The sequence below is a fragment of the Pleurodeles waltl genome, chromosome 2_1 (genome assembly GCF_031143425.1).
Source record: "Pleurodeles waltl isolate 20211129_DDA chromosome 2_1, aPleWal1.hap1.20221129, whole genome shotgun sequence".
NCBI lineage: Eukaryota > Metazoa > Chordata > Amphibia > Caudata > Salamandridae > Pleurodeles > Pleurodeles waltl.
In genome coordinates this window covers 901866893-901888925 of record NC_090438.1, presented here as the reverse complement: position 1 = coordinate 901888925, position 22033 = coordinate 901866893, and the positions used below count along the sequence as shown (strand labels likewise).

General features: G+C 49.2%; 1 long non-coding RNA gene across 1 annotated transcript in view; it reads right to left on the bottom strand.

Annotated features, from left to right (window-relative positions):
• Positions 1 to 22033, bottom strand: part of LOC138259260 (uncharacterized) — a 61117-nt gene that overhangs the window by 20658 nt on the left and 18426 nt on the right. Inside the window, exon 2 of the long non-coding RNA XR_011198695.1 lies at positions 1202 to 1240. This is a non-coding gene — a long non-coding RNA (uncharacterized lncRNA). The remainder of the gene's footprint in view (positions 1 to 1201; positions 1241 to 22033) is intronic.

Below are 22033 nucleotides of genomic sequence, written 5' to 3'. Positions count from 1 at the left end.
CTCCAGTATAGAAATTGTCCACATAAAGATTATAACCTTTGTGAAGGAGTGGCTGGACAAGCTCTCATACAATCTTTTCTGTGATTCCTAGAGTGGGAGGGCAACCTATGGGTTTTTAGAGGAGGCCTTCCCTGTGTACACTCTCAAGCTGTCCACATAGACAGTAGAGGTCTCACACAGAATGTACAGCTTGATACAATATCAAGCTCTTTTGCTTGCAACGTATTGCCTGAAAAGCCGCTGCCCTTTGACCAGGATCAAGGACTAATCGATGGCTACACTCTTTCCCGGAGTATAAATCTCTGGAAACTTGGCAGACAACTGTTACACAACAGGCCAAATTTTGAACAACCTACCATGGTCTGCATGGTCTCGGGGCAATGCAGCAAAATTGTCACTGAAATGCAGCATGCACTGCAATAGCAAAAACGATCTCTGCTCATGTATGGTGTGAAGATGGGGGTTACCCAAACCGTGCGAGTTGACCAGTAGGACTGCAAGGTTGGTTTCTGAACTAACCCTATTTTGAGCGTAAAGGCCCAAAAATATCTTCAATTCCTCAAGCAAAGTGGGAGTCCACTGGCGTTGCTAAATATGCCCTAGAGTGCCTCCATGCTCCCTCAAAAATTGTTTGCACGCAAATTTGTTTCCTGCACAGTTTGCTCAAGGAAGTCAATATTCAAAAAGAGATGGACGTAGTCAATTGGCAAAAAGTTGGCTGTACCAACTTTACATCCAGCTTTGCAAGTGAATGGCGGAATTTGGGGCTGAACTAAATTGGTAAGCTGCAAAGCAAGCACTCCATCTGTGTTGGTCTAACCTGTTACTGTTGTCCCAGTGCACAGACTGTGCTTGTGATGGGACAGCATGTCAATCATTATTGTGTCTCTCAGAATCGCTGGAAGATGAGTTATTGGATGGAATTCTGCCGACCGAAAAGTCACTTCCACATTCTGCTCCATTTTCCTCTCCCTCAGATGCTGTCTCAGTATCTGCTGTCTCAGTCTCTAAATCTCTGTCAGAGCTGTCCTCCATAACCTGAGTTACGGATTGAACAGCAATCATCCACCAAAACGACATCTCTACTACTGGCTAAAGACATCTTTCTAAAACACTAAACTATGTAGAAGGCAGAGATGTTGTTGATGGGTGTTTGCGTGAGTGATGTGTGCAACAGTAAATAACGATGAAGTCACCTTACCTTGTCTTATTTCCTAAATCAGCCGGTTCTCCAAAGACACTAAAAAAGACAAAAAAGGCTCAGTAATACTTCACCTTGCTACATACCCATCATCACAGGCCTTAGTGCTGGTGTTGCTCAGTGCGACAATCATGTTTGGCACCCCTCCAAGAACTCCTCCTTGGATTCCATCACTACCACCCATCAAAAGTGATCCTTAGCTCTCCAGCTGTCCTCTCTCACATACTATAACTCATGCCCTAAGGTAACTATAACTCTTGCCCACTCCATGCACAGTTTTCTCATCAATAATGTCATTGCAAATGTTGCAGTTACATTCTAAATGATGTCATAGAAGATATCATTACAGTTGTAATATGTGGGGTAGGTAGCAGTGCATGGCAAGGGTGTGAGTTATAGTTACATTAGGGCATGTGTTATAGTATCTAGAGATAAGTATAGCTATAACACTGAAATTTCAATGGTTTTGGAGTGTAAAATCTGAACTTAACTACAACTTCTCCCTAATTTTGTTTTTTTTAATGAATATCTAAGGTTTTTTAACTATAACCTTACTGTAACCTTTTTTTTTCAGTGAATGTCTAGTTTTTTTAACGTTAAGTAATATTTAATTATCTTATGTTAATCCAACCCCCCCCCCCCTTATACGGCTATGGCTCAGCTTGCTGGGGATTTGCTGCAGACCCTAGTCGTTGGCCAGGCCCTGCTGCCACTCTCCATAGGCACCCAACTCTGTGCCATGCACAGCCCTTGGTGGCCAGGCCCTGTGGTCAACCCCATGCAGGCACTTAACACCGTTCCACTCACGGCCAACCCCACAGGCACCCACCCCTGCACCTCGCATGGCCTTCAACTGTGCTCAGCAGAGGGGCCAGCCGCAGGGCAAATGTAGGCAACCCAGAAGGAGGGCACACAGCTCCCCTCCCTGGCCAATTATGGCCACAGGGGACCTCATCCCCATGGGCCACCAAATTACTAAAAGGGGAAGGGGCCACATGGCCCCTCTCCCCAGGACAATTTTGGACCCAGTACCCCATCTCCTGGCACCGAGACAATTAGTGAAAGTGGAGGGTAGCGATGCGGCTCCCCTCCCAAATTGGCCCTGGGAACCCCACCCCCCAGGCCCAGCCCCTTGATGCTGGGTGCGCTGTTGGGTTATGGGGGGAAGCCTCTATGCCCCACAGCCCCTGCCGGCTACCTGCCTCCAGCAGAAGCCAGCAGTGGTCCTTCATGCTGGGAGCAGCAAAAAATGTTGCTCCCTGCGTGCAGAAGCAATTTATTCATCTGGTTCCCTGCCCACTTGATAGCAAGAAATCAGATGAAAAGTCTGCTCTTAACGGGCGGCAGATGTTTTCCTGCTCCCCGCTGGGACTAGACTTGCTGCTTTCTCTGCGCAAACATTTATGTCTCAAGGGTGGGCACATCAGGACATAGGGAGATGGCCCTGTGTGGTTGTAGTCCTCAGAGCCATTAATAGCTCCAGGAGGGGGGCCCACAGCTCCTCTCCTTTGTATCCATAAGGCCTGTCCTGGGAAGGTTGTGGTCCCCAGGCCCGAAAATGCCCGGGGTCACGGGTGGCATGGCCCCCTCTCCCTTTTGGTAAATCAGCCTTGCCCCAAGGAGGTGGTGGTCTCCAGGGCCTTAATAGGCTCTGGAGGGGTGTCTACGTGGCCCCTCTGCCCTTCTAAAGATTGCCTTCGCCGCAGGAAGTGGTGGTCCCCAGGGCCAAAAATGGCCTTGTGAGGTGGCCACACAGGCCCCCTCCCCAACATAATTATTTGACGTTTCCCCCGGACCTGACCCACCCAGGGGCCGATGTTTAAACAAGCGCGGGAGACCGTACTTAGTTTTTTTTCCATTTTTGCCAGGCTTCACAGATCCTCTGCGAATATCGTGGCAAAAATGTTTAAAAAATGCTTTTTTAGCCCAGACTGGGATCTGGGGGTACCCCATTACCAGATCTATGTGATCATGGTACTCCTACCCTGGTCCCTTCTCTTTTTTGTTTTTCTTTTTTTTAAAGAATCGGCTGAGTCCAAGTGTTAAAATGGCTGCCAACACTTCCTGGTTGAAGTGTTGGCAGCAAATCATCTCTCAGCACGAGATCTATTGGATCCATGGAGGATCTACATCCCTAGATATACAAATTTGTTTTTTCTTTAGTAACCGAAAAACTACAGGAACAGATTTACACCAATCACAAAAGGATCTCTTTCTGGACCAAGTGCTAGCCTTCTGTCAAATTTGGTGTAATTCTGTCCAGTGATTCGGGCTGTAGTCATGTCTAAAATTCCTATGGGAAGTGGCATAGGGGGAAACATGTTTTGGGACCTACTCTTTTTCTGAGCCCCTACTTAACAAATCACCCCGAACCTTTCAAGACAGCAGCTGAACTCAGGTGCGTACTAGTTTTGAAACTATTGTGAAGATTTGTGAAACCAAGCCAAAGTTCTTGGCAAATGAGCAGATCAGCTGGCACCAGCTGCTGTGTCCTGCTGCCAATTCCAAAGATGATGCCAGAGTGGATGCAAGCTGACCCACACCTCCCTGGCCTGCACAATGTTATGGGCCATGGAGGAGTGGGTTATATGGCACCCAACCCTGTGCTCTGTTCCCAGTTAGCAAAGGCAAGTTCCACAGTGAAGCAGATAAGATGGGATTGGCTCCTCCTCCCTGTTCCCAAATCAAGGCATAGAAGCAGATGCCGCCGAGTAGTGGGTAAGCTGGTGCCCTCTCCAAAACCCTGTTCCCAGATGGGAACTGTGCACAGCATTGTGCAGGTCATAGCGAAGCGGCGCAACCCTTTCCTGCAATATGGTCTTCTTTTTTAAAGCTGTCCTCAACCTTGGGACAGATAAAGGGGCAAGAGGGTTATTCCCTTTCACTCTTGGACAAGGTAAAGGGCCATTGCTCTCCTTATGCAACCCATGTGGAGGCTTGTTTAAGAGCCCCAAACGCTCGGGCAATGTGGGTGGAGTGGGGCATGTCCTCCCCTTTGCCTTTGGACAAAGCAAGGGTGAGGGGCATTTCCCTTTCACCCTTGCACAAGGAAAGTGAGGGAGCAGTGCATTTTTCCGACCATGCCCTTCAACAAGGTGAGGACAAGTGCTTTCAAACTCCTTTGCTAGACAGATGAAGAAAAAGGCCGAAAACCCGCCACATGCACGAACCTGCAGAAACTATATTATCAGGGAGTGTCAGACTAAAGAGGTTTGAGCAGGGGTGTCTCCTTTGCAATGGCGAAGGAGTATCACTCCCCTGGCTAAGAGCCTGGGGCTGTAAAATAAAACAACATTCAATTATTGTTCCATTTTATAGCTGTTGGCTCAGCCAGCAGCATGTGCAGGGAGGGGCACCAAAGAGAAGAGGAGCACGAGATGGCTGGCAGTGGCCGTAAAGTTACATTTAAAAAAATATATATTCCCCCCCACCCGTCCACTTCTACCCCCTGCCTGCCCCTCACTTTGAGGTTTGCGGGACCTGCTAGGCATGATGTGGATTCAATACTACGCAGCCTTGATATTGGGCATGCTGTCATTCAATAGCGCTGGCTACGGGCTTCTGAGCAGAGCTTTGGGCACTGGAATTTATTCTTTTACAAATTAATCCCTTGTTAATAAAAGCCCCCTAAATCTAGCTAATTGTAGAAGGTAGTAAACTAAACCAACCTAGATGGAATATGACATGGACAGGTAGTAGAGACTGTTTATTTTTATTGGTTATGATATTGATTGACAATAGGTAATGAAGGGACAGAGCTAGATTTCATTTTAATTTGAAATGGAAAGATATGAGCCTCTGCTGAAGAGTTGGAGAGTCCAACACAACATTTTACTAAACTATTCTCAGCCTTAATAATAAGCAATGTCCACTTTCTCCTTAGAAGCACATTTGTGTCCAAACAGAATAGAGCATGAACGTCAATTCACCAAAATGCTATGGGTAGCGGAAGTGACATCAAATGCCCTTATACCTTCAATTTTACACACATGCATTCTTACATATACACACATCTACACTTACACATATACACCCGCAAGCACGCACACAACATACATTTAAAAACACTTTACTTTTTGCCTTTACCTCAGTTGCCTGGAAGACTATGTTCCAGCTAACTGTACTCAATTTTTAATACAATAACTATGAATAACGAAACATTATTCACTATTAGTGTAATAAAAACATTGAGAGAAAATAGCGTGGAGCCCCAACTGACGTATATAAGGACAAGCAGCAGCTGTGTTCCTGGCACTGATTTTGCCACCTCTTAGGCCATGGGACACCAAAACATTGCCAGGGGTCGCAAAGGGCAAGCCCGGGGTTGCAACTGCGACCCCTGGCGACCCCTAAATGAATAGTGGCTCATGGTAGTAGGTCAGCATGGAAGTGCTAATCATGCAGGGTGGGAGAGGAGTCAAAACATCACCTTCTTGAGAGCAAAGACTTTGGCGTACCCAAAGTAATTACTGGCAGACCAGATCCTGTGGATATAGCCTTGATTAAGTAAGTGTAGGCCTTTGGACAACACTGTATTTTTGGAAAGCTAGTGCAGGTAGAAAGGAACGTGAAGCATTGCCAAGTGCATGCTTTGGAATGGAACATCCTTGGTCTCTTTGTGCCAGTTCATGGTGGGGTGGAGCCTGGGTATTCTCAGTGGCCTAAATGTAACTTGAAAGGGGGTGCTGCAAAATCACTGGAGGGGGCCCCCTCCCCACTGGACCCAGTCAGGGGCCTGTCACCCATGCTCAATGCACTGTGCTGGGGGGGGCCTCCTGGAGTCGGGACCCCCCTACACAGCCGGGGCTGTTGAGGCCTTTGTTACGCCACTGGGTATTCTCAGGATCAATTGGAAATAGCTGGCAACCTTAGCAACATTGAAATGATTTCTCAAGGTTAACATGCACAAGCCTTTACTACGTCTTGTGTTTGCTGGTAATGTATATTTAATTATTTAACGTTTTGTCTGTAGTGCAGCTGCCCGGGAAGGCATACGCACGCTTTATACGTAACACCGGGCAATACAGAAAAATAACTGTAGAAGTAAACAGTACAGTAAAAATACAGTTCAGCATTTCATGAACTGTGACCTATAGTAAGGTGGTATAATAAGGAATGAGAGGTTATCAGTGCAGAAATGTACATGGATTTTGTAATAGATCATGATTTGTGGCAAGAAGAAACTGTGTGGACGTTTCAAAAGTTAAAAAATATGAAGCTGGAAGAGGTGCTTCTTAAAGAATTTTGGTTTGCTTAATTCCCTAAGGTCACAGGGGAATTCCATCATCTAAGAAGTATTGATTCAGTCCAGGAGACTTCTGGAATTTTGGAGGTTTTAAAGAGAGACCAGAGATGATCATAGATTTGGTTAGAAAAGTTGGGTTTCCAAGGTGAAGAGCTTTTGTGCAAGACAGGGTATTTTAAATAGTATCATTATTACCTCAATTGGTACCCAATAAAAATCTTTCAGTAGAGGAGAGATGTGGTTATATCTCCTCTTAGCAGACATGATTCTAGCTGTGGCATGGGTTTGAGGAATGACTGAAGAAAACCAGATAAAAGTTTTTGCCACAATTCAGTACAGAATTGATTAGTGCTTCAGCAGCAGTATTTAATTGCTCACGTGACCGGAGTTTTTTTTAATCTTCTTAAGTGAATGGAAAAAAAAATGTTTTGCAGGCTGGGCAATCCTATTGATTAAGATTTGCCAATGGTGAATTAATACAGGGATTTTGCTGTATATGGAAGAAAAGCGCAATACATTCAGATAGAAGTGAAGAGCATATGACTTTTTGAATTTGTTGGGTGTGATAAATGTGAACTCAGTTCTTTAAGGGTTTAGTACAAGAAGATCATTTCACAGCCCTGCTGGCATTTCATAAGAAATGAGTTTAAGTAGAGTTGTGCATCATCTGTTAACTGGTGTATATGTTCACACCACTGATGACATATATGATGATATAGGCCCTGATGTCAGTTTAGGAGCATCAACCCAATTAATCTGGAATTGCTGGTGTATCAATCAATGGTGTAGCATGGGGTTGGGTGAAAGAAGTGTTTCTGACATTCCCTGAGGCAAAGACAATAAATAATCCCTTAATTCGAGAATTGATAATCTTGATCATTCTTATGGTGAGATACAAGAGTGAGGGTTGACCTAATCAGACTATGTCGCCTCACTAGAATAATTGCTTCTTTCCCCTCTACCAAAGATCTTTTGGGACAGATTTGGAGGAGATGGTGCCCCTCAAATCATAGAAAACAGAGTTTATTATTTCTCTTTTTTCACTCCAATTAGCTCTGATGACCATCGTTTGCAAGACACCTAGATGGATTCACCTCCAAAGAAGAACAGTGGCCAACACCTTGACAAGAATGTTAGTCATCACTAGTATCAAGTAGATTCAATGGAAACAAAAGGAATGAGATTATGAGTGACAAAGGCGAAACACTATGGTGGTCATTACAACCCTGGCGGTCGGTGCTAAAGCGGCGGTAAAACCGCCAACAGGCCGGCAGGAAAAAAAATGGAATCACGACCGTGGCGGAAACCGCCAACAAAGACAGCCACTTTAACACTCCGACCGCCACGGCGGTACAAACAAACAGCGCGGCGGTCACCGCCAACAGACAGGCGGAAGTCAAAGTACCGCCCACAGTATCACAATAGTCCAATCCGCCACCTTTTCCGGGGCGGATTCACCGCTGATAAAAACACGGCGGAAACAGGCGTTTCGAAGGGAAAACGCTCACCTCTACACACCCCACGAGGAACGAGGACACCATGGACCCGGAACTCCAAATCCTCCCAGCCATAGTCTTCCTGCTCCTCTACCAGGAGCACGTACGCCGGCGCAGAAGACAACGGTGAGTACTGCACCAACGATACAGGGAAGGGGGGAGGGAAAAAACAGTGACACACACCCAACAACCCCACCCCCACCCTCACCCACTACAACGCACACACTAATACATATCTATACATCATAGTTACACCCCCCCAGACCCCATGGAAGAATGCAAAGACAAAAGGAAATGACTGTAACCATTGAAATATATTTAAATACAGCAATCAAAAATATATACACACTAAAAACTATTATATACACCAAATTTACAAGTCCAGGCATTGTACTAGGCATTGTCCGTGGACCACTGGGCCCAAAAAACATGGGCAAAGCCCACACCGGACACCTGACCAAAACGGAGAGAACACTGCAGGGTCATCAGATAGCAAAACTACAGGCACCTCAGGGGGAAGGGAAGGGGGGGCACCTCAGCCGGATGAGTGCACGACGCCAGATCCACGAGGGGGCTCCATGCCCACTGTTCCATCCTGGGGAGTGCAAAGCCACAGTCTCACAAGTCTCTACAGTGGGTGGGTTGCCCACTGTTCCATCCTGGGGAGTGCAAAGCCACAGTCTCTCAAGTCTCTACAGTGGGTGGGTTGCCCACTGTTCCATCCTGGGGAGTGCAAAGCCACAGTCTCTCAAGTGGATAACAGTCTCCACTGGTTCTGGAGGGTGCCTGTTGGCCAGAGTGCTTCTTCCTGTGCAGGAATGAGGTAGTGGATGCATGTCTCCACTGGTTCTGGAAGGGGCCTGGTGCCCAGAGTGCATCGTGCAGCCCTGTCCGACACAGATGCGGCACTGCCCCTGCCGCTCATGGGCCAGCGCTGCGTGAGATGGCGGTCCCCTGTTCAGCGGTGCTTGGGATAGCCGTGCCCTGTTCAGCGAGCTTGAGATGGCGGTCCCCTGTTCAGCGGTGCTTGAGATAGCCGTGCCCTGTTCAGCGGTGCTTGGGATAGCCGTGCCCTGTTCAGCGGTGCTTGAGATGGCGGTCCCCTGTTTAGTGGTGCTTGAGATAGCCGTGCCCTGTTCAGCGGTGCTTGAGATGGCGGTCCCCTGTTCAGCGGTGCTTGAGATAGCCGTGCCCTGTTCAGCGGTGCTTGAGATGGCGGTCCCCTGTTCAGCGGTGCTTGAGATAGCCGTGCCCTGTTCAGCGGTGCTTGAGATGGCGGTCCCCTGTTCAGCGGTGCTTGAGATAGCCGTGCCCTGTTCAGCGGTGCTTGGGATAGCCGTGCCCTGTTCAGCGGTGCTTGAGATGGCGGTCCCCTGTTCAGCGGTGCTTGAGATAGCCGTGCCCTGTTCAGCGGTGCTTGAGATGGCGGTCCCCTGTTCAGCGGTGCTTGAGATAGCCGTGCCCTGTTCAGCGGTGCTTGAGATGGCGGTCCCCTGTTCAGCGGTGCTTGAGATAGCCGTGCCCTGTTCAGCGGTACTTGAGATGGCGGTCCCCTGTTCAGCGGTGCTTGAGATAGCCGTGCCCTGTTCAGCGGTGCTTGGGATAGCCGTGCCCTGTTCAGCGGTGCTGGCCATGCCGGGGCCCTCCTGCCCACCTGTCCTGTGGGTGCCGGGGCACTACTGGGCAGCTGTGCTGGGGCTTTTGGTGGCCTCCTGGGCAGCTGGGATGGGGCTTTTGGTGGCCTCCTGGCCAGCTGGGATGGGGCTTGCGGGGCCCTCCTGGCCAGCTGGGCTGATGGCGGTGTTGTCGGGCGTGCTGCCCTTCCCAGCCTTTCCTGCTCTCTTGTGGTCCTTCCCCACCTTGGCCGGTGTCCCAGCTGCCTCGACACTCCCGCCGGGAGCCCTGGTAGGGGTTTTTGTCCCTGGTATCTTGACCCTCTGCCGCCGTGCACTGTCAATTTTTTGATGTTTCTGAGGGGGGGGGCTGGCTGTGCTGTGGCTCCGTACCAGACTGGCTGCCCTGGTGGGCGGTGCACTCCAGTGACCATGTACGACATGCACCACCGGGCCCGGTGATGTAGTGGCTGAGGTGCTAGCTCTGGGCCTCTGACATGGACGGGGTGGGGGAGTTGAGGGAAAGAGGTTAAGTTTGGAGAGGAAAACATTTTGGGGAGCAGTGGGACGGGTAGGTGTAGTGGGTATGGGAGTGGAGGAAGAGGTTGTGGTTGTAGGAGGTGTAAGTGGGGTGGCTTTGGGTGCAGGTGCCTGGGCTGTAGGCTGTCGTGAGGTGGATGGCTGTTGGGTGGGTGGCTGCCTGCGTTTGTGTATCTTGGGAGGGGGCGGCACAGACACACTGGGAGAGGACACAGGGGACGTGTAAATGGCAGTGGGGGTGGTGAGTGCACGTGTGCGGGGTGTTCTGGTGTGTGTGCTGCTGAGGGACGTAGTGGCTGAAGATGCTGTGCATGCAAGTGTGAGTGGAGACAAGACTGGCAGGGAGGAGGGAGACGTGGAGGAGGGGGACACAGTGGAGGCAGTGGATGTTGGTATGTCTGTATGTGGATGTTGCTTGTGTGACTGCCTGTGGGATGTGTGGTGCTTATGTCTGCGTGAGCTGCCCTTGGGTGTTGAGGTGTGTGCAGGCTGGTCTGATGGTGTGCTTGGGATAGGCAGAGGTACAGGGGATTGGGTCTGGGTGTAGGAAGTTGGAGGGGGGAGGCTAGACACAGGGACAATGGCTGCCATCAGTGCTGAGGCCAGAGATTGCAGGGTTCGATGAAGGGCAGCCTGACCAGAATGAATGCCCTCCAGGTATGCATTACTTTGGTGCACTTCCCTTTCTACACCCTGGATGGCATTCAAAATGGTAGACTGCCCAACAGTGAGCGACCTGAGGAGGTCAATGACTTCCTCACTGAGGGCAGCAGGGGTGACTGGGGCAGGGCCTGAGGTGCCTGGGGCGAAGGAGATGCCCACCTTCCTGGGTGAGCGGGCACGGGGCAAACGCTGAGGGGCTGCTGGGAGGGCGGTGCTGGTGCGGGGGTGGCGGTGGCGGCTGTACCTGTTGTTGTGGGGGGGCAGAGATGTTGCCGCCACCACAAGGGAGCTCCCATCAGAGGACGAGTCCAATCCACTAATGTCCGCTCGTGTCCCTGCCGTGGAGCTCCCCTCGCCCTCCGTCCCACTGGCGAATTCAGAGTCGGTAGTGTGGCCCTCCATGGCCATGTGGTATACAGCTCCCTCGTGCTCCGGTGCCACTGCTCCTCCGCCTGATGATGCTAATGCACACATGAACAGGAATACCACAAAAAGGTGGGGGGGAAACAGAAGAAAGACATGTTGAGTGCATGCATTCCCGCTACCGTTGGCGGACAGCACAGACACAGAAGCCCCCTGCACTACGCCGCGCACTTGGGGTCCACTTTGCTATCCCTGGGACATGGCCTACAAGGCTATGGACGACATCTGCACACATAGGTGACACAGGGCCATGAATAGCTGTACTTGGCACTCTATAGAGGTGGGGAGCGGGGGCACAGGGCCGTGCCTTACGGAGGGGCCTAGCCTACGGAACTCGCCCCGGCCTAGGGATACCCACAGCCCTCCTCCCCCACCCAGACAACTCCACAGCACGCAAAGTTAGCAGAATGTGAGTGTACTCACCCCCTTGTGCCTGCTGTGATGCCCTCACGCGCCCATCCAACTCGGGGTAGGCCACCGCCAGGATCCGGAACATCAGGGGGGTCAAGGTCCGACGGGCACCCCTCCCACGTTAGGAGGCCATCCCCAGCTGAGCCTCCGCCGTCTTCCTGCTTCAGCGGCAAATGTCCTCCCATCTCTTCCGGCAGTGGGTGCCCCGTCTGTGGTGGACCCCCAGGGTCCGGACGTCCTTGGCGATGGCACGCCATATATCCGTCTTCTGGTGGGCGCTGACCTATATGAAATGTACAGGGGAAGAAGAAAAGTAATTACCTTCTGCACCATCAATGTGAGTGGCCCCCCATCCCTACCCTTGCCATGTGGCACATGCACTCACCATTGTTTCAAGCATGCCTCAATCTCTCCCCCACCCCCCATCTTTCATCCACCCCACTCAACACAGGCATAGCCCATACAGCATGCTCCCAGTGTATTTACCTGTTTGTCTGGAGGACCGTAGAGTAGCGCGTACTGGGGGAGGACCCCATCCACAAGCTTCTCCAACTCCTCCGATGTGAAGGCAGGGGCCCTTTCCCCAGTCGCATGAGCCATTGTCCCTTCCAGACCGAGGTCACAGCAGCACTTGCAGTGTAGGTCCTCTCCTGTCGAAGATTAGGTATCGAGTGAATTAACAGAGAGAAAATGGCGGTCACGTCCGCGGCGGTGTGTACCGCGACCGCCGGCGCACATCGTCATTGGCTCCTGAGACCCATAGGGTCCAATGTTAGCCAATGCAGCATTGCGCCGCGGTCTTCGACCGCCTGCCGCCACGGTGTGCAAAGCCAGCGCAGTTACCTCACATCCCATTGTCACACTTTACAGGTCAGGCAGCAGCCATATCAGGGGCCCACATGCCTTACTTTTTGTACTGCGTCACACATACCTAGGCCTTGCATCCACACTCATACAAGCCATTCGATGGGTTAAGATCCGTGTTTTTTTAAAGCTGGGGTTACGTACCTCTGGGATGTTTGACTCTGTGCTCGCTTTTGTCCTTCATAGGCACCGTCCGCTGGGACATGTGAGGAGATGGCGGCATCCTCCGGTGTACAGACCGCTGGTGGGCCTGTCGACAATGGAGGAGAGACATCTCATCCTGACATACAGGCTTGACCGTGCCACTATTCTGGAACTGTGTGCCCAGCTGGAGCCAGACCTGATGTCACCTATCCGCCATCCCACAGGAATCCCCCCTCAAGTGCAGGTGCTGTCAGTACTCCATTTCCTAGCAAGTGGGTCATTTCAAACAACAGTGGCCATAGCATCAGGGATGTCCCAGCCTATGTTTTCCAACGTGTTGTCCAGAGTGTTGTCTGCCCTGCTGAAACACATGCGGAGCTACATCGTTTTCCCTGAGGTGGAGGATTTGGCTACAGTGAAAGGTGACTTCTATGCCCTTGGACATATCCCCAACATCATAGGTGCCATTGATGGGACCCATGTGGCTTTGGTCCCCCCCCACAGGAGTGAACAGGTGTACAGAAACCGGAAGAATTATCATTCCATGAATGTCCAGATGGTATGTTTGGCAGACCAGTACAACTGCCATGTGAATGCTATGTTCCCTGGCTCAGTGCATGACGCCTACATCCTGCGGAATAGCAGCATCCCTTATGTGATGGGTCAGCTCCAGAGGCACCGTGTGTGGCTAATTGGTGACTCTGGTTACCCCAACCTGTCATGGCTACTGACCCCAGTGAGGAATCCCAGGACTAGGGCAGAGGAACGCTACAATGAGGCCCATGGGCGAACTAGGAGGTTGATTGAGCGGACCTTCGGCCTCCTGAAGGCCAGGTTCAGGTGCCTCCATATGACAGGTGGATCCCTATTCTACTCACCAAAGAAGGTGTGCCAGATCATCGTGGCCTGCTGTATGCTTCACAACCAGGCTTTGCGTCGCCAGGTGCCTTTTCTGCAGGAGGATGGTCCAGATGGTGGTGTTGTAGCAGATGTGGAGCCTGTGGAGAGTGAAGAGGAGGAAGACAAAGAAGACGACATAGACAACAGGAACACGGTGATACTGCAATATTTCCAATAAACAGAGGTAAGAATACAAACCGGCCTACTACATGTACTTAAACACTACTACCTCTGTACTGTCTGTCCTTTTCACCCAGTGTATGGTAACTGAGTTGTCACTTTCCCTTACGATTTCAGAGATCTGGATCCCACAGTGTGACATCTGCTTTGTTTCCCCATGGACTATAGCTGTGTGACATTGGTATGTTGACATCACAATGTAAATAAGCATTTTGGCACTGTAATTACAGATAAATATATTCACATTCACAGACAGACTCCTGATTGTTTTGTGCAATAACGGTGTTTATTCACGTGCAAATTATTGGAGGGGGGTTGTAAATTGGTGAGGGGTGATGGTGGAGGAATGTCCATGGCAGAGTCCAGTCTATTAGTCACACAGGTGCATTGTCCAAATAGTTCAGTGAAGTGGAGCTGGGGCAGTTTAAGGATGGACAGGGTGACAAAGTGGGACAGTGGGATGACTATCAGGGTGGTATCCTTTCTTGGCGGGGGTCTTGCCATCTTACTCTGTCCTCTTCTTGGATCTCTGGGACCGCTTGCAGGGTGGTTCTCCTTCTGCAGGGGGTGGGGTGCCGGTGGCCTGTTGGTCCTGTGTCGGTGCCTCCTGTCCACTAGCGCCAGCGGAGGTGGTGTGTAGTTCTTGGTCCATGCTAGTGTCAGGGGCCCTTTGTGGTGCCACAGTGTCCCTCAAAGTGGTCACTAACAGATTAAGCACCCCTACGATGGTGCCCAGGGCAGAGCTGATGGTTCTGAGTTCCTCCCTGAAGCCCAAATACTGTTCCTCCTGCATGCGCTGGGTCTCCTGAAACTTGGCCAGTACCGTAGCCATCGTCTCCTGGGAGTGGTGGTATGCTCCCATGATGGAGGAGAGGGCCTCGTGGAGAGTGGGTTCCCTGGGCCTGTCCTCACCCTGTCACACAGCAGCCCTCCCAGTTCCCCTGTTTCCCTGGGCCTCTGTCCCCTGGACTGTGTGCCCACTGCCACTGCCCCCAGGTCCCTGTGGTTGTTGGGGTGGGGGGTTAACCTGGGTGCCCTGTAGTGGTGAACACACTGCTGCTTGACGTGTCCTGGAGACAGAGGTGTGGGCCCGCTGGGTGGGTGCTGTGCTGGTGTTTCCAGAGGGGGGTAGGTCTGCAGTGGCCTGTGGCTGTGTGAGGGGAACCGACTGTCCCGAGGTCCCCGATGGGCCGGGCTGGTCATCTAGATCCAGGTCGACAGAGCTGCAGTCATCACTGTGGGCCTCTTCTGGGGGGGTGGACATTTGTGGACCCTCCTGTGCGGTGACGTTGCGTAGGGGTCCTGCAGGGGTATAAATGCATGATTATTGCATCTGTGTGTGGAATGGTGTGCAATGGGTGGGTGCCCGTGTCCCCCAGTGCTTGCATTCCTGTGTGGGGGCTTTTGTGTCGGTGGTTTGGGGGGGGTATGGGTATGTGCAGTGGGCATGCTTTGGTGATGGGTGTCCATGCTTTGTGGTCGCATGCAGGGCTTGGTGTTGGGATGGGTGCGTTGTGATGGTGGGACATTTGCAAGGAGTAGGAGTGATGGGGTGAGGCTGAGGGTGGGGGTATGTGTTGGCATGCAGGTGTGGTGGGGGGGATGAAGTAGTGAAGATGTGACTTACCAGAGTCCATTCCTCAAGATACTCCGCCGAGGCCCTCAGGATGCAGGATCGCCAAGACCTGCTCCTCCCATGTCGTAAATTCTGGGGGAGGAGGTGGGGGTCCGCCGCCAGTCTTCTGCACTGCAATCCGGTGTCTGGATACCATGGAACGCACCTTTCCCCGTAGGTCGTTCCACCTCTTCCTGATGTCATCCCGATTTCTTGGGTGATGTCCCACTGCGTTGACCCTGTCAACTATTCTGCTCCATAGCTCCATCTTCCTTGCAATGGACGTCTGCTGCACCTGTGCTCCGAATAGCTGTGGCTCTACCCGGATGATTTCCTCCACCATGACCCTGTGTTCCTCCTCTGAAAACCTGGGGTGTCTTTGCGGTGCCATGGGGTGGTGTTGGTGATGTGTGGGGTGGAATGTGTGGTGATAAGTGTGGTGATGTGTATTGGTGTGATGTGTGAAGTGCGTGGTATTTGTGTGGGTGATTGTAATATGTGCTTCTGGGTGCTCGATTCTTCTATATGGTCTCTCTCTCTGTGCGTCGCCAGATTTTTTTGTGGTGGGGGTTTGTGGGTGATGTGGGTGTGTGTTTTATATTGTATTGGGTGTGTGGGAGTGGTATTTGTATGTGTATCAGGTGTGTGTATTTGGATTTGTCCAATGTGGCTGTGTTTTGTAGGAGTGTGTGTATTTTGAGCGCGGCGGTGTGTACCGCCAATGGGATACCGCGGTTGAAAGACCGCCGTGTGGATTCGTGTGTCGTGATAGTGTGGGCGCATTTCTGTTGGCGTGACGGTGTTGGTTTGGTTATCGCCAGTTTATCGCTGGCCTTTGGTGTGGCGGACTTCTGTGGGTGTCTGTATTTTGGCGGTTTCCGAGTTGTGGGTCATAATGACCGTGGCGGTTTACCGCGGACGCGGCAGTGTGTTGGCGGTCTTCTGCACGGCGGTAAGCAGCTTTTACCGCCAATGTTGTAATGACCCCCTATATGTGATGACCCCACAAACATGTCAGGAATGGTATAGCAGCGTCGCAGAACAAATAAGTACTGTTTCAGGGTGACGTAAGAGGTACCAATACAAAAGGAACTGGTACCACATATTTCAAAGCTTGTATATGATAGTGGCATGATATAAAATACAATGTATGGATTTGAATATGAGCAAATATTGCAAGCCACCACTGATACCATTAAAGAATTATATATTTCATTGGGGTCATTGGGGCGTGAAACCACCTGTAATAAACATGGAAAAATTCAGTAAGACTCTACAAAACATGACAATATTCAGTAAGATTCTACAAAACAATTGTGGTCTCTCATTACTCTGAAATCCACATCATTATCAGCGCAGCCTCAATCAGACCATTCTTTCATGATCCCCCTTCCTCTTCTCACTAACCTCAGTTCAGTTTTGAGTAGTGTCTGTTTTATTACCTAGATCCAGTTGCTCGCTTACATCTAAGGCCTGTCATTTGGCTCTGATCTGTCAATGCAGATGCCTAACCTTACTTTGTTTTTGCGACCATTTCAGATGGTGACAGTGGTGGGCCTGTTCAAGTGGGAAGAAGCCTGGGTAAAGGGCATATTGAAGAGCTTGTGTCCACTCAGAGTTGTGTTTGGTTAATAAAGTTTCTATAATGCAGTGGATAAAGTGATGTACGGTGGCTGCCATCTTAGCAGAGGTCATACTATAAAAGTGCTCGTGACCCAGGCTCCACCACTAGTTAACATGTCTCAGTAAGAAGAACAGAGCTATTGGTGGCAGGCAGTTGCTCACCTCAATCCAAGGGAGACTAGGCTTTGGCTGCAACAGGGGCATGCTCCTTTTCATCATTGCAGATGAACTTAGCTTCCCTGGACATCACATTAAGCTGTAGTATTTCCTCCCATCGGCTGGCCCTGTTGCTCATGTGGCTGGTGGACAGTTTCTCCACCTGCCTCATTTTAATGTTGTGCTCCTGAAGCTCCTCCTTCCTCAAAATGAACTCCCTTGCACCATCACAATGCCCACAAGAAGATTTCGCTATGTGGGGACGATGAGGTCATTAGTGATGGGGAAGGAGCCATACTATTTTATATAGTGATAATAGGGCTTTAATATGGAGCCAAGGAAAGCCTAAAGTCTGATACAGGGCAACATAATACCTAGAGCATCAGGGCTTGCTCAAGCAAAAATGAACTGCTGAACTTAAAACTCATGCCAACAAATGTAACTGATTTGGGGCAACATAGGTATTTCTTTCCTTCACCAGTGAACAGTCCCAAGACCAACTGCCCTTTTTGTGATTTTTTTGTTTCTTTTGTTCCATGTTATTGTGGTCTCTGACAACCCACTAAGTGCATTAGCATCTAAACAGGTTGGTTGCTATTTGTTTGTGACACACAGCTTCCATATGTGTGATATTGTTTTGGACTGAGCTTCGTTGCGTTATGCAGTCTCTGAAGAAAAGAAGACGTGCTGTCTGTTGTGTAGTCCCTGATGAAAGGGAAGGCACTTACCCACCTAGTCATCTCTTCTGTGAGAAGGCACCAGCCTCTCACAAAGAGAGTTCTTCTGACAGTTGTATTTTCTCTTGCAGGTTGGGTTTGTGCCATGTGAAAACAAACAGAAAATATATGTCAAGTATTTTGGTATGTGCTTTATTTCCAGATATTGAACCTATGCATGCATGTCTTCTAGTATGTGCTCCCACTTGTTTCCCTCCTTTCCCTTGTGTCGGTATCAAGATACAGACTTAGCAACTTAGAAAGGGTGTGGATCCCTGCTTCCCCCATGGTGCACATAACATTAGGACTGAAATAACTCCTGTCTAAATTACACATTTGAATAACATAAGGGCAGCAGAGTTAAATAATCTTTACAAAGCAGCAAATCTAAAGTCCCCTACCCGCCGCCATCCTGAGACCTTGCTTGGCATACTCCACAACAAGATATGGTACACTCTTGACAAGTTGGCACCTGGCCATTATAGCAAACAAAGGTTTAAATCTAAATCCACCAAGTTGTACAGCTGTGATTTTGCTGAATTTCAAATAAAACCAGAGTGGAGCTTTATCTGGATCCACCATCTGAAACTTTTGACTGACAGCCCATCCACCAAAGGTGAACGATCAGTGTACATCAGAAGGTCTAGCAGATTTAGTATGAGCCTTATACTGGTCATTTTTCATCTGTCATGCAGAGCCACATTAAACAAGGTGGTACTGAGAAAATTAAATAGCCCCAACACAAAACGAGGAAACTACCTGTTTGTCAGGGCCATTGTTTTTCTTTTGCAGGCATTAACTACACTTTTGGGGCTTCTTAGGGCTATAAAAAATAAATCCTTGCCCACCTCCAAGACATGAAGCCAGTCAGCTTTTCATTTTTGACTAAATTGCTCTCTCGAGTTGGCAGGACACCTTTTGCTAAACGTATCCTCTCTGATATGGCAGAGATCTCACATTATGTCAGATAGTCTTCTTTTTTCCTTTTTTTCCTTTTTTTCCTTTTCTTCCAGTTAAACAATCCCTAGTGCTCGCCATTGCGCTGGGTAGATTTGCTCATGGGACTACATTTCCCACAAGCCTTCACTCTAAGGAGTTGAGGAGATGACATGTCTCCCTCGCGCCCTAGCGAACGCTGGTCACACTCGGACCGGCTACACTACTGGGCGCTCCTCTCCAGCTCGTGATCACAAGCGGCTGGGATGGGGACCTAATAGGTGCAACAAGAGATTGCTCACTTTGACTAAGTCTTGCCCCCTGGGGGGCCGGATCTTGATGGCTCACTGGAGCTAGTGAGCCCCATACCTCCATATCCCTAACGGAAGATAAGATGGGTCTCCTTTGTTTTCTCTTTCTGCTTTCTCTTTCCTTTTCATTTTTGTCTCATTTTGTGTTTGTCTTTGTTTTTTTCTCGTTTGATCTGTATTGAGTTAAACGACAAGAACCTTCTGGTATACAGGCACGTGGAAGTGAGTTTCCCAAAAGGGTAGGGGCTTCTTTGCCCAAATGCAGAGGCTCAGTTTGTTTATTTATTTATCTAATTATGCACCTTCGTGACCTACTGCCTTCCACTAATTAACATCCTAAGTCTATTTAGGGGCTCCTTAGTAACCCAGATAGACGCCCGGTGTGCGTGTTGATTTACTTAATTGTACTAAAGGCCACTCCTAACATTAAATGAGAGACTAGGCATTTTGCAATGCTCCCGATTTCCTCCACCATAGCTTTTCTTCCCTCTGCTTTGATGGGAGGAGGTCGTGAAACATATAATACCTCTCTACGGCATTCGCTTTTCTTTCTATTTGATTCCTTTTAATTTCTCTCAGTGTGTGACTATAAGGGGCATCACCCCCTCCCCCAGACCAGGGGCCAGCTGCCCTTAATGTTTAGAATAAGAGAAAAAGTCCCTTTTTCTTCACAGATACAGACACAGATGAGTGTGTTAAATAATAGCCTTTCACTGTTAACCCCTTAGCTGCTGGGCCTTTCCCCCCCCCCAGTGCTGAGCCCTTTTTTGGCTATTTGGGGTAGTTCGCGCTTAGGGCTTCATAACTTTTTGTCCACATAAGCTAACCACGCCAAATTTGCGTCCTTTTTTTCCAACATCCTAGGGATTCTAATGGTACCCAGAGTTTGTGGTTTACCCTGGAGGAGACCAAGAAAATAGCCAAAATACAGTGAAAATTTAGTTTTTTCCAAAAAAATGGGAAAAAAGGGCCGCCGAAGAAGACTTGTGGTTTTTTCCCTGAAAATGCCATCAACAAAGGGTTTCTGGTGCTGAAATCACTATCTTCCCACCTTTCAGGAACGGGCAGACTTGAATCAGAAAACCACATTTTCCAACACAAATTTGGCATTTTACTGGGACATACCCCATTTTTACTATTTTTGGTGCTTTCAACCTCCTTCCAGTTAGTGACAGGAATGGGTGTGAAACCAATGCTGGATCCCGGAAAGCTAAACATTTCTGAAAACTAGACAAAATTCTGAATTCAGCAAGGGGTCATTTGTGTAGATCCTACAAGGTTTTCCTACAGAAAATAACAGCTGAAATAAAAAAATATTGAAATTGAGCTGAAAACAACAGCCATTTTTCTTTATGTTTTACTCTGTAACTTTTTCCTGCGATGTCAGATTTCTGAAAGCAATATACCGTTTTGTCTGCTGGACTCTTCTGGTTGCGGGGATATAAAGGGCTTATAGGTTCATCAAGAACCCTAGGTACCCAGAGCCAATAAATGAGGTGCACCCTGCAGTTGGTTTTCATTCTATACTGGGTATACAGCAATTCATTTGCTGAAATATGAGGAGTGAAAAAGAGGTATCAAGAAAACCTTTGCATTTCCAAAATGGGATCAAGATAAGGTTTTGAGGAGCAGTGGTTATTTGCACATCTTTGAATTCCGAGGTGCCCATACTAGCATGTGAATTGCAGGGCATTTCTCAAATAGACGTCTTTTTTACACACTCTCTTATATTTGGAAGGAAAAAATGTAGAGAAAGATAAGGGGCAATAACACTTGTTTTGCTATTCTATGTTCCCCCAAGTCTCCCGATAAAAATGATACCTCACTTGTGTGGGTAGGCCTAGCGCCCGTGACAGGAAATGCCCCAAAACACAACGTGGACACATCCCATTTTTTCACAAAATACAGAGCTGTTTTTTTGCAAAGTGCCTACCTGTAGATTATGGCCTCTAGCTCAGCCGGCACATAGGGAAACCTACCAAACCTGTACATTTTTGAAAACTAGAGACCTAGGGGAATCCAAGATGGGGTGACTCGCGGGGCTCTGACCAGGTTCTGTTACCCAGAATCCTTTGCAAACCTCAAAAAGTGGCTAAAAAAACAAGTTTTCCTCACATTTCGGTGACAGAAAGTTCTGGAATCTGAGAGGAGCCTCAAATTTCCTTCCACCCAGCGTCCCCCCAAGTCTCCCGATAAAAATGATACCTCACTTGTGTGGGTAGGCCTAGCGCCCGCGACAGGAAATGCCCCAAAACACAACGTGGACACATCACAGAAAACAGAGCTGTTTTTTGCAAAGTGCCTACCTGTAGATTTTGGCCTCTAGCTCAGCCGGCACCTAGGGAAACCTACCAAACCTGTACATTTTTGAAAACTAGAGACCTAGGGGAATCCAAGATGGGGTGACTCGCGGGGCTCTGACCAGGTTCTGTTACCCAGAATCCTTTGCAAACCTCAAAAAGTGGCTAAAAAAACAAGTTTTCCTCACATTTCGGTGACAGAAAGTTCTGGAATCGGAGAGGAGCCTCAAATTTCCTTCCACCCAGCGTCCCCCCAAGTCTCCCGATAAAAATGATACCTCACTTGTGTGGGTAGGCCTAGCGCCCGCGACAGGAAATGCCCCAAAACACAACGTGGACACATCACAGAAAACAGAGGTGTTTTTTGCAAAGTGCCTACCTGTAGATTTTGGCCTCTAGCTCAGCCGGCACCTAGGGAAACCTACCAAACCTGTACATTTTTGAAAACTAGAGACCTAGGGGAATCCAAGATGGGGTGACTCGCGGGGCTCTGACCAGGTTCTGTTACCCAGAATCCTTTGCAAACCTCAAAAAGTGGCTAAAAAAACAAGTTTTCCTCACATTTCGCTGACAGAAAGTTCTGAAATCTGAGAGGAGCCTCAAATTTCCATCCACCCAGCGTCCCCCCAAGTCTCCCGATAAAAATGATACCTCACTTGTGTGGGTAGGCCTAGCGCCCGCGACAGGAAATGCCCC